The sequence below is a fragment of the Pongo pygmaeus genome, chromosome 11 (assembly GCF_028885625.2).
Source record: "Pongo pygmaeus isolate AG05252 chromosome 11, NHGRI_mPonPyg2-v2.0_pri, whole genome shotgun sequence".
NCBI classification, from domain to species: Eukaryota; Metazoa; Chordata; class Mammalia; order Primates; family Hominidae; genus Pongo; species Pongo pygmaeus.
This window is the reverse complement of record NC_072384.2, coordinates 68,641,439-68,659,085: the sequence shown is the minus strand read 5'-3', so window position 1 is coordinate 68,659,085 and position 17,647 is coordinate 68,641,439. Positions and strand designations below refer to the sequence as shown.

The 17,647-nt window shown below is 39.2% G+C and overlaps 1 protein-coding gene across 2 annotated transcripts in view; it reads right to left on the bottom strand.

Annotated features, from left to right (window-relative positions):
• Positions 1 to 13,378, bottom strand: part of DHRS9 (dehydrogenase/reductase 9) — a 49,453-nt gene extending 36,075 nt beyond the window's left edge. Inside the window, exons 1-2 of one of the 2 annotated variants that reach the window (XM_054476929.2) lie at positions 10,846 to 13,378; positions 10,392 to 10,457 (exon numbers count right to left, since the gene is read on the bottom strand). The gene's annotated coding sequence lies outside the window, so the exon portion shown is untranslated. The remainder of the gene's footprint in view (positions 1 to 10,391; positions 10,458 to 10,845) is intronic. The other variant, XM_054476932.2, reaches the window with a different exon arrangement.
• Positions 13,379 to 17,647: the final 4,269 nt, after the last annotated feature.

The following is a 17,647-nucleotide window of genomic DNA, read 5'->3' as shown; positions in this document are numbered from 1 at the left end:
AGATTGTTTCTAATTTGTCATCATTATGAATAATACTTTGAAGAATATCTTTGAATGAACATTTTGTTTATGTGTAATTGTTTCCTGACAATGAATTCCTAAAATTTGTACCATTTAAGCATGTTTATATGGATGCAGTTTGTAGTAGATTGTTTTTGCAATGCACAAATCTCTTTATATCCTTGCCCTTATCTGTAGTTCATTCCCACATTGGCTCTGTGTTTGGCCATGTTACTTGTTTTGGACAATGGGATATCAGCCTATAAGATGTAAACACAGACTTAAAAAAGCACAGTAGGGCTTGCTCTCTTGGAATGCTACCACCATATAAAGAAGTCTGGGCTGGCTTGCTGGAGACCTGTGGCTTCAAACACCAACACCAAACCACTTCAGACCATTCAGCCCAGTTGAGCTGCCCAATGATTGCAGACACATATATGATACTTGGTAAGACTTCCATTTGAAGTTACTTCAATTCTTTGTTTGTTTGTTTTTTGAGATGGAGTCTCCCCCTCTTACCCAGGCTGGAGTACAGTGGCATGCTCTCGGCTCACTGCAACCTTCACCTCCTGGGTTCAAGCAGTTCTCGTGCTTCAGCCTCCTGAGTAGCTGGGATTACAGGCATGCTCCATCATGCCCAGCTAATTTTTTGTATTTTTAGTAGAGACGGGGTTTTGCCATGTCACCCAGGCTGGTCTTGAACTCCTGAGCTCAGGCAATCCACCCTCCTTGACCTCCCAAAGTGCTAGGATTACAGGTGTGAGTCGCCACACCCGGCCTGGGTCACTTCAATTCTTAGCCTGCAGAATTGTCAGTGTTGAGGATCAGAGCATGGTACCCAAAATACAGCACCTTGGCATACTGAGTATGATAAGCTGGAGGAAACTGAGAAAACTGCACAATCAGGCAGGTCACTCTCTGTCCTTCTCCGACCTTTCTCTCTTGAAGCAAGTCATAAAAGAATTCTCTGACCTACATTCCCCAAAAGTAGGTTATAAGACCCTCATTCCAGAGGGGTCCTGTTCTATACGTGAAGTGCAAGAAGAAGCTGAGCAGGCCTTGTCAAGTTCCCCTAGCTTATTACCATTAGATCACACCCTTTTGTCCTCCAGTCACACTTCTGCACCACTGCCCATAAAAATACAGTTTTCCCTGGATCTTTAGGTTTTCTCTCTTTGGGTCTCCCGTGTAACAAGAGACAGGTTAACAAGAGAAAGGCATAAAAATTTGTGATGGGTGAGGAAAAGATATTACTCCTTCTCTACATCAGCAAGTAAAATATCTGTTGTTTTAAGCAGTGAAGCTTCAGGGTAGTGTGTTATACAGCAAAAGCTAACTGATACAAGCTTATATAGCAAATTCTTATGTTTATACATAGTTATTTTGGGGTCATTTGCAATTCCAAGTTGAAAAATGACACTAAGAGTGCTTAGTAACTGACTATATCAGCCAGTGGGTGTTTTATTAGTCTTTGGTAATTAACAGGTCATTGAATGTGGATTCTAAAGATACAAAATATCATTTCTCAATTTCTTTGGTATTAAAAACCCTCATTTCTTCTGCAGCAAGCAACTGTTTATTTGCTTAAATAATAAAAAAGCAAATGTTTAGTGATTCCCTAGGCAAAGACAGTGTTCTATATTTACAAAAAATTGAAAAATTATTTAATCATGACTATCAAGTTTTTAACAGAATAGCACCAGTAATTTTTTAAACAACTGTCAAACATGGTAAGTGATCATTTCAAAGGTGAACATTTTTTGTCTTAAATATTTTCCGAAATTTTTTCTCTATTTTTGTGATTTGAAATTTTTACCAGAAACTAACCAAGGGTGGTTCTGTTTATATTGATCTTTAATCTTTATACTTTGAAATTTTTCTGCTCAGAAAGTTAATTTGTTAAATGATTATTACTTCAATTTTATTGGCTTTGTTACTTCTTCAGGAAGCGTAACACTTCTTGTAGGTCTCCGTTTTCTGTAATTTAAATTAATAATCTCTACTTCATCATTTTGTAATTTTTATGTTCTACAGTTTGGAAGAATTCTCACATTTATATATCATGTCACAGATTCCATTTCTTATGTTTGCTTGTTGTTTACTGTTTATAATGAAGATTTCAATTCTGTTATAGTAATGCATTTTTAGTTTTCTGTTCTCCTTCCTTATTTCCTTCTATTATCTTTTCACATAATTATTTTCTCTCCTCCTGTCTTTTACTCCTATTTCATTTATTTTACATGTCCCTGCTTCCTATTTGGTTTGCCAAACAGTTTTCTAAATTTTTTTTTTTTGGTGTCAATTTTAGTCACTTTTAGGCCTGTGTACTTGTTATCAGTGTATTAGGTCTGCCATGATAAAAGACTACAGACAAGATAGCTTAAACAACACAAATTTATTTTCTCACCATTCTGGAGGCTGGAAGTCCGAGATCAGGGTGGTGGCTGGTGTAGTTTCTTCTGAGGCCTCATCTTGCCTTGTAGATGACTGCCTTCTCGCTGTGTCCTCACATGGTCTTTCCTCTGTGCACGCACATCCCTACTGTCTTTTGTGAGCCAGGATGCCTCACAAGGATGCCTCTTCTTACAAGGATACCAGTCAAATTGGATTAAGGCGGATTAAGGCCTACTCTAACAGCCTCATTTTAACTTAATCACTGCCTTTAAAGGAACTATCTCCAAATGCAATCACATCCTGAAGCTTCTAGATAGGAATTGGGGTTGGAGAGGACAATGTAACCCACAACAGTACCTCAAGTATAAGTGCGACCTTCCCTTTTTGTCATTAATCATTGTGTGTATGCATCGTGTTTTGTTGTTTTATTCCTGCTTAGTCATCTTTGCACGAGTAGAAGTGATGAGTCTAGAAATAATGTTTACAATTAGATAAAGCATATAAGTTTACCTTGGAAGTGCTTTTTGTTCATTTGAATAGTTGTTTCTGTTCTTTGTTTTGTGTGGCAAAATACACATAACATAAAATTTACCATTTAAAATTTTAAGGTGCATGATTTAAAGATATTAAGTGTGTTCACAATATTGTGCAACGATTACCACTCTCTGGTTCCAGAAATTTTTCATCATCCTAAATGAAAACCCTCCATCCATTAAGCAGTCACTCTCTATTCTCTTCTCCCCTCCATCTCTGGCAAACGATAATCTCTTCTTTCCCTGTGGATATGCCATTCTGGTTATTTCATTAAAAAAATGGAGCCATGCAATATGTGGTCTTTTCTGTCTAGCTTTTTTCACTTAACATAATTATTTCAATGTTTATTTATGTTGTAGCATATATCAGTACTTAATTTCTTTTATAGTTGAATAATGTTCCATTGTATGCCACATTTTGGTTAACTACTCATCTGCTGATGAACATTTGGGTTGCTTTTGACTATGATGAATACGGTTGCCATGAACATCCACATACACATTTTTGTTTGAATGTCTATTTTCAATTCTTTGGTTATGTCCTCTAGGAGTGAAATTGCTGGGTCATATGGAAATTATATATTTAACTTATTGAGGAACTGTCAAATTGTTTTTCATAACAGACAGCTGTACCATTTTAAATTCCCACCAGCAATGCATGAAGGTTTCAATTTCTCCATATCCTTGTCAACCCTTGTTATTACCTATTTTTTTTTTAACTTTGGCCATCCTAGTGGGTGTAAAGTGATATCTCACTGTGGTTTTGATTTGCACTTCCCTAATGCTGAACACCCTGTTTATATATTCTGGACACCAGAGCCTTATCAGATATTTGATTTGCAAGTATTTTCTTCTATTCTATAGGTTGTTTTTTACTCTCTTGATAGTATCGTTTGATGCAAAAAAGTTTCAAATTTTGAAGAAGTCCAATTTTTATCTTCCTTCTTTTGTTGCTTGTGCTTTTGGTGTCATATTTAAGAACCATTGCCAAACTGAGGTCATAAAGATTTGCCCATATATTTTCTTCTGAGTTTTATCATTTTAGCTCTTACATTTAGGTCTTTGATCTATTTTGAGTTAATTTTTGTATATAGTGTGAGATAGGGGGTCCAACTTCATTTTTTTAACTTGTGGATATCCACTTGTCCCAGCACCATTTTGTTGGAAAGTCTATTATTTCCCTGTTGAATGATCTTGGCACTCTTGTCAAAAATCAGTTGGCCATAAATGTCTGAGTTTCTTTCTGTTTTCTGGTAGATTTGTAGTTTTCTTTTCCTTCTTTCCTGTCTTCCTTTTAGTGAAGCTAATTTTCTCTGGTGATATGTTTTAATTTCTTGTTTTTGTTTTTTCTATGTGTCTGTTGTATGTTTTTTTTTTATTTGAGGTTACCATAAGGCTTGCAAATAATATCTTACAACCCATTATTTTAAACTGATGACAACTTAACAGTAATTGCATAAACAAACAAGCAAAGAGAAAACTAATAAAAACTCTACATTTTAATTTCATCCCTCTGCTTTTAAACTTTTTGTTGTTTCTATTTATACTTATTGTACTGTCTTGGAAAGTTGTAGTTATTATTTTTGATCCCTTCATCTTTCTTTCTACTCAAGATATGAGTATTTTACATCCCACAATTACAGTGTTATAATATTCTGCGTTTTTCTGTGTACTTATTATTGTTGGTGAGTTTTACAACTTCAGATGATTTCTTATTGTTCATTAATGTCCTTTTCCTTCAGATTGAAGAACTCCTTTTAGCATTTCTTATGGGACAGGTCTGATGTAGATGAAATCCCTCACCTTTTGTTTGTCTGGGAAAGTCTCTATTTCTCCTTCATGTTTAAAGGATATTTTCACTGTATATACTATTCTAGGATAAATGGTTCCTTGCCTCAGCACATTAAGTAAGTCTTGCCATGCTCTCCTGACCTGTAAAGTAACCCCTGAAAAGTCCGCTGACAGACATGTTGGAGCTCCATTTTATGTTATTTGTTCTTTTCTCTTGCTGCTTTTTGGATCTTTTCTTTATCCTTGACCTTTGGGAACTTGATTAATAAATTCCTTGAGGTAGTCTTCTTTGGGTTAAATCTGCTTAGTGTTCTCTAACTTTCCTGTACTTGAATATTGGTATCTTTTTCTAGGTTTGGAAAGTTCTCTGTTGAATAAACTTGCTACCCAATCTCTCTCTCTCTCTATCCCCAAAAAGCCAATAACTCTTAGATTTGCCCTTTTGAGGTTATTTCTAGATCTTGTAGATCTTGTAGACATGCTTCATTTCTTTTTATTATTTTTTCTTTTGTCTCCTCTACTTTGTATTTTTAAATAGCCTTTCTTCAAGCTTACTAATTCTTCTGCTTGATCAATTCTGCTGGTAAGGGACCGACACATTCTTCAGTGTGTAAATTGCATTTCCAGGATTTCTGTTTGATTCTTTTTAATTATTTCAGTCTCTTTGTTGAATTTATCTGATAGGATTCTGAATTCCTTCTCTGTGTTATCTTAAATTTCATTAAGTTTCCACATAACAGCTATTTTGAATTCTCTGTCTTAAAGGTCACATATCGCTGTTTCTCCAGGATTGGTCCTGGTACCTTATTTAGTTAACTTGCTGAGGTCATGTTTTTCTAGGTGGTCTTGATGCTTGTGGATATTTTGTTGGTGTCTGGGCATTAAAGAGTTAGGTATTCATTGTAGTCTTCGCAGTCTGGGCTTGTTTGTACCCGCCCTTCTTGGGAAGGCTTTCCAGGTACTGAGCGTTGTGACCTAAGCTTCTGGTCCCTGCAGCTGTAACTGCATTAGGGGGGCACCCCAAGCTCAGTAATGCTGTGTTTCTTGTAGGTTCATAGAAGTGCCATCTTGGTGTTCTGGATAAGATCAAGAAGAATTTACTGGATTGCCAGGCAGAGACTCTTGTTCTCTTCCCTTACTTTCTCCTAGAGTCCTCTATCTGTGCTGAGCCACCTGGAGCTGGAGGAAGGGTGACACAAGCACCTCTGAGGCCACCACCACTGGGACTGCATTGAGTCAGACCTGAAGCCAGCACAGCACTGGTTCTCCAAGGCCCTTGTTAACCACTGTCAGGCTACTGCCTATGTTTTCTCAAGGACCTAGGGCTATACAATCAGCAGGTGGTGAAGCCAGCCAGATTGTTTTCTTTCCTTCAGAGCAGAGAGTTCCTCTGATCCTGGGTGAGTCCAGAGATGCCATCTGGGAGCCAGAGCCTGGAGTCAGAAACCTTAGGAATCTGCCTGGTGGTGTATTCTGCGGCTGAGCTGTCATCCAAGCCACAAGACAAAGTCCTTCCCATTCTTCCTTCCCTTTTCCACAAATAGAACAGTCTCTCCCCATGGTCACCACCACCCTATGCCCTTGCTGAGTACTGCTTGGCTACCACCAATGTTCATTCAAAGCCCAAGGGCTCTTAAGTCAGCTTGTAGTGAATGCTGTAAGGCCTGGGACTCTCCCTTCAGAGCAGTGGGCTCCCCTCTAACCCAAGGCCAGTCCAGAAACGTTGTCTAAGAGCCAAGCCCTGGAACTGGGGACTCCAAGAGTTCACTTGGTGCTCTACCTCATGGTGGCTGAACTGGTACCTAAGGCGCAAGCCAAGTCCCCTTAACTCTTCTGTCCCCTTTTATCAAGTACAAAGAGTCTCTGCCCATAGCCACCGCAGCTGGGAATGTGCTGGGTCACAGCTAAAGCCAGCACATCCCTGAGTCTCACCAAAGGCCCATGGTGAGTACTACCTGGGTATCACTCCTGATTATTCAGGTCCCAAGGGCACTTTAGTCATCAGATGATAAATCCTGCCAGGACTGGGTCCTTCCCGTCAAGGAAGCAGGTTCCCTTCTGGCCCAGGGTGTGTCTAGAAATGTCATCTCACTGGGTCACGTGCCCCCCAAATCTACTGGCTCTGAGCCCAGCACAGCACCAGGACTTGCCTAGAAATTTCAGCCCTTGTGGCCTACATTGCCTTTTAAGTTTGGATAGGACCCTAGAGCACTTTAGCCTGTAAGTGGCAAGGCTTGTTGGAATTCAGGTTCTAACCTCCGGGATGGGTGATTGCCCTCTGGCTAGGTCTGCTCTAACTGCTCTCTCCATGGACACAAGCTGAGTTTTTCCCAGTGTTGCTTTCCACTGCGACAGGGAAGCACTGAGTTTCAATGCAAAGTCCCACAGTCACTGTGCTCTCCCTCTCCCAAGCATACAGATTCTCAGATTCTCTCTCTGTGCCATGCAGCTGCTCCCAAGATGATGGGGGAGGGGTGGAATTGATAATTCAAGTCTCTCTTTCCTACTTTCTTCAGTGCCTCTTTCAGTGGTATGAAGTTAAAACCTGGCACTGTGATCACTCACCTGATTTTCAGTTTTTATCAGGTTTTTTTTTTGTGTGGATAGTTGTTCAATTTGGTATTCCCTGCAGGAAGGATGATTAGTGGAGGCTTCTATTTCGCCATCTTTCTCTGCTGCCTCCCCTGAGTTTATTTCTGAACTCTCAATTTTATTCCATTGATCTATATATCCATACTTGTGCCAGTAACACACTGTTTTGATTATCATAGCTCTGTAGCAGGTTTTGAAATCAGAAAGTGTGAGTCCTCAAACTTTATTCTTTTTCAAGATTGTTTTGGTTATTCTGGGCACCTTGAGATTTCATATAAATTTTAGGCTCAGCTTTTCCTATTTCTGAAAATAAGTGGCTGTTGAGATTTTGATAGGGATTGCATTGAATCTGGGGATCACTTTGAGGGGTATTTTCATCTTAATAATATTAAGTTTTACAATCTATGAACACAGAACATCTTTCCATTTATTTGTGTCTTATTTAATTTCTTACAGCAATTTTTTGTAGTTTTCAGTGTACAAATCTTGTACTTCCTATGTTAAATTTATTCTTAAGTGTTTTCTTTTTGATGCTGTTATAAATGGAATTGTTTTTAAATTTTTATTTTGGATTGATCATTGCTAGTGTATAGAAATACAACTGGTTTTTTTTGCATGTTACTTTTGTATTCTGCAATTTTGCAAAACTTGTTTCTTAGCTATAATAATTTTTTTATGAGTGACTTTGGATTTTCTATATGAGTCCATGAGATCTACAAATAAATATATTTTTACCTCTTCATTTCCAATTTGGATGCATTTTATTTATTTTTCTTGTCTAATTGCCCTAGAATTTCTAGTACAATGTTGAATAGAAGTAGCAAACGACAGCATACTTGTCATGTTCCTGATCACAGGGAAAAACTTTCACCATTGAGTGTAGCGTTAGCTGTGGGGTTTTTATAAACGCCCTTTATCATGTTGAGGAGGCTCTTTTCTTTTCCTATTTTGTTGTGTTTTTTAAAAATCATCAAAAGATGTTGGATTTTGTGAAATGCTTTTTTCTGCATCAATTGAAATGATTGTGTGATTTTTTTTCTCCTTCATTTTATTAATCTGGTATACTGCTGTATTCCTCTGTTTTTGTGCTGCTGATAAAGACATACCTGAGACTGGGAAGAAAAAGAGGTTTAATTGGACTTACAGTTCCACATGGCTGGGGAGGCCTCAGAATCATGGCGGGAGACCAAAGGCACTTTTTACATGGCAGCAGCAAGAGAAAAAATGATGAAGCAAAAGTGGAAACCCTTAATAAACCCATCAGATCTCGTGAGACTTATTCACTATCATGAGAATAGCAGGAGAAAGACTGGCCCCCATGATTCAATTACTTCCTCCTGGGTCCCTTCCACAACACGTGGGAATTCTGGGAGATACAACTCAATTTGAGATTTGGATGGGGACACAGCCAAACCATATAATTTCACTCCTGGACTGTCCAAATATCATGTCCTCACATTTCAAAACCAATCATTCTTTCCCAATAGCCCCCCAACGTCTTAACACATTGTAGCATTAACCCAGAAGTCCACAGTCCAAAGTTTTATGAGACAAGGCAAGTCTCTTTTGTCTATGAGCCTGTAAAATCAAAAGCAAGCTAGTTACTTCCAAGATACAAAGAGGGTACAGATATTGGATAAATACAGCCATTCCAAATGGGAAAAATTGGCTAAAACAAAGGGGTTACAGGGCCCATGCACGTCCAAAATCCAGCTGGGCAGCCAAATTTTAAAGCTCCAAAATGATCTCCTTTGATTCCAGGTCTCACATCCAGGTCATGCTGACACAAGTGGTGGGTTCACATGGTGTTGGGCAGCTCTACTCCTATGGCTTTGCAGGGTACAACCTCCCTCCTGGCTGCTTTCGTGGACTGGTGTTGAGTGTCTGTGGCATTTTTAGGTGCATGGTGCAAGCTGTCAGTGGATCTACCATTCCGGGATCTGGAGGATGGTGGGCCTCTACTCACAGCTCCACTAGGCAGTGCCCCAGTAGGGACTCTGTGTGGGGACTCCCACCCCACATTTCCCTTCTACATGGACCTAGCAGATGTTCTCCATGAGGGCCTCACCCCTGCAGCAAACTTTTGCCTGGGCATCCAGGCATTTCCATGTATCTTCTGAAATCTAGGCAGAGGTTTCCAAAACTTAATTCTTGGCTTCTGTGCACCCACAGGCTCAACACCACATGGAGGCTCCCAAGACTTGGGGTTTCCACCCTCTGAAGCCACAGCCTGAGCTGTACATTGGCCCCTTTCAGCCATGGCTGGAGCAGCTGGGACACAGGGCACAGACTTCCTAGGCTGCACACAGCATGGGGAACCTGAGCCTGGCCCACAAAACCACTTTTTCCTTTTGGGCCTTTGGGGCCTGTGGGCCTGTGATGGGAGGGGCTGCCATGAAGGTCTCTGACACGGCCTGGAGACATTTTCCCCATGGTCTTGGGGATTAACATTAGGCTTCTTGCTACTTATGCAAATTTCTGCAGCTGGCTTGAATTTCTCCTCAGAAAATGGGTTTTCCTTTTCTATCGCATAGTCAGGATGCGAATTTTCCAAACTTTGATGCTCTGCTTCTCTTATAAAACTGAATGCCTTTAACAGCACCCAAGTCACCTCTTGAAGACTTTGCTGCTTAGAAATTTCTTCTGCCGGCTACCCTAAATCATCTCTCTCAAGTTCAAAGTTCCACAAATCTCTAGGGCAGGGGTAAAATGCCACCAGTCTCTTTGCTAAAATGTAACAAGAGTCAACTTTGCTCCAGTTCCCAACAAGTTCCTCATCTCCATCTGAGATCACCTCAGCCTGGACCTTATTGTTCACATAACTATCAGCATTTTGGGAAAAGTCATTCAACAAGTCTCTAGGAAGTTCCAAACTTTCCCACATTTTCCTGTCTTCTTCTGAGACCTCCAAACTGTTCCAACCACTGCCTGTTACCCAGTTCCAAAGTTGCTTCCACATTTTTGGGTATCTTTTCAGCAACACACCACTCTTGAAATGAATTTACTGTATTGGTCTGTTTTCATGCTGCTGATAAAGACATACCTGAGACTGGGAAGAAAAAGAGGTTTAATTGGACTTACAGTTCCACATGGCTGGGGAGGCCTCAGAATCATGGTGGGAGACAAAAGGCACTTCTTACATGGTGGCTGCAAGAGAAAAAATGATGAAGAAGCAAAAGTGGAAATCCTTGATAAATCCATCAGATCTTGTGAGACTTATTTACTATCATAAGAATAGCATGGGAAAGACTGGCCCCCATGTTTCAATTACGTCCTCCTGGGTTCCCCCCACAACATGTGGGAATTCTGGGAGATACAATTCAATTTGAGATTTGCATGGGGACACAGCCAAACCATATCAACTACATTGATTTTTGTATGTTGAACCACCCTTGCTTTCCTGGGATAAAACCCTGTTAATCATGATATATAAGCCTTTTAACATGCTGCTGATTTCAGTTTTCTAGTCTTTTATTGGACATTTTTGCTTTCATCTTCCTAAGGAAAGTGGCTTTGGTATCAGGGCAATACTGACCTCATAGAATGAATTAGGGAGTATTCTTTTCTCTTTTCTTTTTCAGAAAGAAATTAAGAAGGATTGTTATTAACTCTTTAAATGTTTAATAGCATTCACCAGTGAAGCCATTTAGTCCTGGGCAGTTATGTAGGGCAATTCTTCTAGCAACAAACTTCATCAGCTTTCGTTTCTCGTGGCATATCTTGATTTTGCCTTCATTTTTGAATGATAGTTTTCCAGGTATAGCATTCTTTGTTGATAAGTTTGTTTGTTTGTTTGTTTGTTTAATCAGCACTTTAAATGTCATTTCACTACCTTCTGGCCTTCATGGTTTCTGCTGAGAAGCCAGCTGTTAATCTGATTAAGATTCCTTGTATGCAATGAATCATATCTCTCTTGGTGCTTTCAAGATTCTGTCTTTGTCTTTGTCTCCCAACACTTGTATGATTATAGTGTGTCTTGGTGTGGAACCTCTTTACATTTATTTTTCTTAGAGTTGGTTCAGCTTCTTGGATGTGTAGATTCATATTGTTCTTCAAATTTGGAAAGTTTTCAGCCATTATATTTTCAAATATTCTTTCTGCCCCTTTTTCTTTTCTCCTGAAACTCCCATTATGTGCATATTGGTATATTTGAAGGTGTCTCACTTGTTTCTTTAGACTCTGTTCATTTGTATTCACCCTTTTTTTCTGCTCCTGAAAGTGTATTTTTTTCCTTTTCTTTTTCTTTTTTTGTAGAGACAGGGTTTTGCTATATTGTCCATGCTGGTTTTGAACTCTTGGCTTCAAGTGATTCTCCCACCCCAACCTCCCAAAGTGCTGGGATTGCAGGCGTGAGCTATTGCACCTGGCCTAAGTAAATAATTTCAATTTGACTTATGTTCAAGTTTGCTGATTCTTCTGACAGCTCGAATATACTGTCATGATGACTTTTTATTTCTGTTATTTAAACTTTTCGGCTCCAAAATTTCTATTTGGTTTGTTTTTATAATTTCTTCTTTTTATTGATATCATCTACTTGCTGAGACATTGTTCTTTTGGTTTCCTTTTTTTGTTTGTTTGTTTATGGCTTTCTTTAGCTCTTAAGCACTTTACAGAGAGTTGACAGTTGATTTAAAGATTTTAACTAGTAAACCCAATGTCTGGGTTTCCTCAAGGACAGATTCTGTTAATTTCTTTTTTCCTTAGACTGGGTCCATGCTTTGTAGTTTTTAGTTGAAAATTGGATATTTTGAACACTACAATTTGATAACTTTGAAAATCATACTGTCTTCTCAGTGTAGAATTTTTTTTTGTCTTTCTTATTGAAGGCAGTAGTTTTTTTGTTTAGTGACTTTCCTAAGCTATTTTTCTGGGATCTTCTTTGTTGATCTCTGAATTCTCTTTTTTTTTTTTCTCAGCTTAATAGTCAGCCAGCTGTTTGACAGAGATTTACCTAGATGCCCGGAGCCAAAAAAAAGAAATTAATCTGCAGATCTTTTCTGATTGGCTGTGTTGGACACTCCTGAATGCTTAGCCAGCCTATTTACAACCATGAGTTAGTGTTTATTTCTTGCTTATGCTAAACCACAAGATCAGCTACAAGTGAAAACTTATGGTCTTTTCTGTGCATACATCCTGCCTTGGATATACATGTGACTTTCTAGATTGCCTAGTGCTCAAATAAGCATTTCAAATCCCTTATTCCCCAAACAGTCTCACTCGCCAGCTTTTCCCACCCAGCTTTTGTCATGTCTGTTGTTTGCCTCAATTCTTGATTTTTGTCTCAGGTGGTAGCTGCTTGTTCATTTATCTTTCAGTGTTTTTGAGGAATGTCCTCAACTCTGAAAGAGTTCCAAATTAGGCAATACAAAGGCAGGTCCATTGTGTCGGTTCTTCAGGAAACCCCAAGTTGGATCAAAACAAATGTGATTCCTTGGGAACAAGGTTTTCTCTACTTCCTTCAGGACCATATATTTATACTGGGGATTCAGGCTGCCATCTTCAAGATTACCATCATGCCAAGGAGGTGGGTGGGGAAAGGGTAAGTTAAAATGCCACAAAACTCTCTTACTGTGTCTTAGTGACGTTTCTTGGGTTAAATGTTCTCTTGGTTGCTGTAAACCTTTTTCCTATCTTCCACAGTTCCAGTAAGGATGATCTTGACAGTTTTTCCCATATTTTTGGTTTTCTGGGGAGGCACAGGCCCCTTAAGGTCCCTACTTTGCCATCTTCAATGATGTTACCAAGCCACTTCAGTGATGTTTGAATCCCTTTTCTATGTCTTCAATTGGATACCAGATTGATCCAAAACTACTAATTTAATTTCTTCGAGTATAGTTTCTTCTTTGATGATTGTAGAGAATAACGGTGAGGTTTTTTTTTTTTTTTCTCTGGCTCAATATCTGGCTCTCAGATGTGCTGAAAAGATGAACTATCTGAAAAACTTACCTTCCAGAATTAATTACTAGAAGCTCTTCTGGTTTTTATTCTACTTTTCTATAAGTCAATTTTTAAACCTTTTTTACTGATTCCCCCTTCTTTGGCCCAGCCCTAAATGGCGGAGTCTTTCAGGGATCAATTCTAGAATTTCTTCTCATTCTATACTCTCCTAGGAGATAGTATATTCTCTTAAGCCTATAAATACTGTAGATACCCCAGTGACTCCATAATTGATATCCTCAGTCTATTGTTACTTGTTGAGTTCCAGACCCAATTGCTATACCACATTTCTACTTAGAGATCTCGTACTATCTTAAAATAAACAAATTTAAAAACTGAACACTTAGTTTTACTTTTGCAATTTTTTTTCTCAGTTCTTTCCTATCTTAATAAATAACACTTCTACCCATCCAATGATTCTCTAGGAATGTGGGGGTCATCCTTGATTCCCCATTCCTCGTTATCACCAGACTTACTGATTTTTAAAAAATCAAAAAACACAGCTGCAGGCCCTTGCAAGGAGAAATAAAAAATGTCAAGACAGTGGAAGTGTGAAAAAAAGAGGAAGTGAGTCTCAAGAGTTGAAAGCTGTAAGGAGTTTAGGGGCTTAGAGACTTAAAAGATGATAATTAAGAACCAGTGGCTCACTCCTGTAATCCCAGCACTTTGGAAGGCCAAGGCGGGTGGATTGCTTGAGCCCAGGAGTTTGAGGCCAGCCTGGGCAACATGGCAAAACCCCGTCTCTACAAAAAATATAAAAATTAGCCAGGTGTGGTGGTGCATGCCTGTAGTCCCAGTTACCTGGGAGACCGAGGTGGGAGGATCGGTTGACCCTTGGAGGTCAAGGCTGCAGGGAGCACAGATTGGGCCACAGAACTCCAGCCTGGGTGACAGAGGGAGACCCTTGCCTAAAAAAAAAAAAAAAAAAAAAAAAAAAAAAAAAAGCAACATTGGAAGTTATGAGGAAGGATGTCAAACTTAGTATTGCTGTGTGAATTTTTACCAGTATTTTAAAGTGAAAAATTTTAACTTGAATGTTTGGGAATCTAGGGTATAGTAGGAAATATCAGCAATGCTAATAGGATTTTATGCATGAAGAAGGTATAGAAAATTTATACATTATCTTATTTTATTCACATAGCAGTCTGATCACACATGGTCTAAGGACACTCAAATAAGAAATCGAACATAAGCAGATGTTAAAGGCTGATTTTCAAACATTATAGCCAATAACACCTTGCTCACCTGTGATCTCACTGATATAAAACCATGTCCACACCTCAGTGGCCTGCAAAACATTCAGCACAGCTTTTTAAACTATAAGCTATTTAAAGCACTATTGATTATCTTATCCAGGCTCTAAGTATCTGCAGTGATCTCAGCAGGGGTTGGAGGATCCAACCGATCCTGACATAGTGTCAAAGTGTGGCCAAAGGAGGTTTCCAATAAGTGTGAACTAAATTATGAGAACTCATGGACACAAAGAGGGGAACAACAGACACTGGGGGCCTGTTGGAGGGTGGAGGATGGGGGGAGGGAGAGGAGCAGAAAAATTAACTATTGAGTTACTAGGCTTAGTACCTGGGTCATGAAATAATCTGTACATCAAACCCTCGTGACAGGAGTTTGCCTGTATAACAAGCCTGCACAGGTACTCCTGAGCCTGAAATAAAAGTTAAAAAAAAAAAAAAAAAAAAAAGTAGGTTTCAGGAAACTCACAGCAGTGTTTTTCAGAACACCAGAGCCTTCTCAGTGACGTGACAGGCAAATTGGACTGTGGTTCTAGGATGGAAAGTTCATTACCCCAATGGCTGGCTGAATTGGACATAGATATAAGACTGATAATAAGAAAGGATTCCAGGAAGTAGAGGTGTGGAAAGAGATTAGTGCTTTAGCCATGAATTTGAATTGGCAGTGACAAATGAGAAATCCGGGGTGAGGGAGGAGAGGGAAGTCAATAATCATTTGGGTGAGGGATCACTCAGAGAAGCCTTGAGAAGTCATCGGAATGAAGATTTGAGATGAGTCATGGAAGAGTCACTTAGTTGTACTGTTCTTTCCTTTTCTCAGTTTTCTTAGCTGGACTTCCTTTTTTTTTTCTTTCTGGTGTCATTTTCTCAATTCCCTATAATAAAATCTTCAGAATATATGAAATTGTGTGTGTATGTACGTTTGCCTATACCTTTTTGCAAAGTAATGATGCAATTTAATTTCTGAAGCTATCTAGAAATGTAAGAGATATCAATTGGCATATAAAAGACCACCTCAGAATGATGACTTCATTATTTTGCATTACATAAAACCTGGAGGTCTTTGGTTAGAGGGTTTGTTCACTGGTTCAGTCATACCACCAAGGCTCAGGTTCTTTCTCTCTCTCCATCCTGCCATTCTCAGCATGTGACTCTTCATTATTTGGTATGCCACCTCATGGTCACCAAGTGGCTGCTGCATCTCTTGATATCACATTCTCACACATGAGTGTTGAAAACAGAAAAAAAAAAATCTAAGGGCAAAATAACTTCTCTTGTTAAAACTCCATCTTTTCATCAGAAAAAAAAATTTCCCAGAAGGATCTCCACAGATTTTCTTCTTATATTTCACTGAACAGAACTGGGTCACATGTCTTAACTCCATTCTATCAAAAGGAGTAGGGGAATGGACTGACCATGACTGATTTAGACTTTGGAGCTGGGGTAGGCCTGGAGCCCACCTTCCCTGAATGTGTTTCTTTCCAAACTTAGGGTTTTGTTAGTAAGAAAGTACTAACATCAAATAGTGACTGCCAGACAAGATAGAATAAGGCAGTTGGCAAAGGTCTTTAAGGAGCAACTTGGCTTTGTGGAGGGGGTATATGTTTGGAGCCCTGTGGACTTGGGCTTAAATCTTACTTATCTCATGTGCATCTTTGGACAAGTAAATTATTTAACCTCTGAATCTCAGTTTTCTCATTAACTAGAGAGATGAGTTATTATCTTGAAGAGAATAAATAAGTTACTATGTGTAAAGCACTAACCTAGAGCCATTTTGTCCTACCTCAGTTTGAGGTTTGGTGCCTAAGCTCAGGGTCCCTGTAGTTAACTGCTCTTAATCATTTTTTTTATTGTGACCCCCAAATGTATGCCTAGACAAGTGTCAGTGAGAAGCAATGAATTAGTAACCCAGGTCTAAATAGCTCATGGCTTCAGATAAAATTCCTTGAGATCTGACTTGAAGGGAACTCCTAGAACTTAGAATATGATACATTGTGAGTTTTGCTTCTTCTTGACATATCTATCTATACCTATACCTATAATCCACACACATGCTACTATGAGGTATACTAAAAATAAAGACATATACAACACTCAAGAAGAAAAAAAATCTAGTGACTGCACATGTTCTTAAGTAACATGCGGGGTGCTGAAATGAATTCCTGAGAATGCAGGCAACCTCCCTTCCATACCCAATAAAGAGTCCTGAGAGGACATAGCAAATTAGCTACCATGGAGTGGGCTGTGGTCTAAAGGTAAGGATGCCTGGCTGCATCCTGGGAGAGAGAAGTGTGGATTGTGACACAGGGTCTGCTGAAACCCCTGGGCTGAATTGGGAGAGGGTCCCTAGTGTTATGGCAACCTCCTCAACCTTTCCAGCAGAGTTAGATGCAGGTTGGACTTGGATGCAAGTCCTTCATTTTGTCCTACTTCAGTTTGAGGTTTGGTGCCCAAGCTCAGGGTTCCTGTAGTTAACTGCTCTTAATCATTGTTTTTTAAAATTGTGACCCCACAAATGTGTGCCTAGTCAGTGAGAAGCAATGAATTAGTGACCCAGGTCTAGAGAGCTTATGGCTTCAGAGCAACATTTCACAACCTAAGTTTCCTGGAGTTGTAAGGAGTCACCCAGGGTTAGTAAGGGTGGAACTGGAAAGTTCTGAACAGCCATATGAAACATAACAGTAAAAATAATATGTCTGCCTTCCTTTTTTCCCCTTCAAAGATAAAAATATTAGTTTAACAACATTTATAACAACATCTACTTAGATTGAAAAGCTCATATAGAGAACTGAATCTTGATTTCATGAGACAACTAGATTGCTGTCCAAAGATGTGTTGACTAATTTGGTAAAACTAGTTTCTTATTACCTAAGCATGTTGCATTGAGTATGAATTGCCTTGCTTTAAGCTAAGGAGTAGTAGGCACCACCCACAGCTTATTTATAACCACTTGGCATAGATCACTGTGACCTATGCTTGACTATTAACAAGCACCCACTTCTTATCACCTCCTCTTCCACCTCAACAAAGGAATAGTTTCCAAGACTGAGACATGACTTTAAGAAGGGAGGTGTCCTGGGTAAAGTCAAGACACGGAAACCCAATCTACCCGAACCCCCAGGCAGACTTGCCCCTTGCCAGTGATAAATT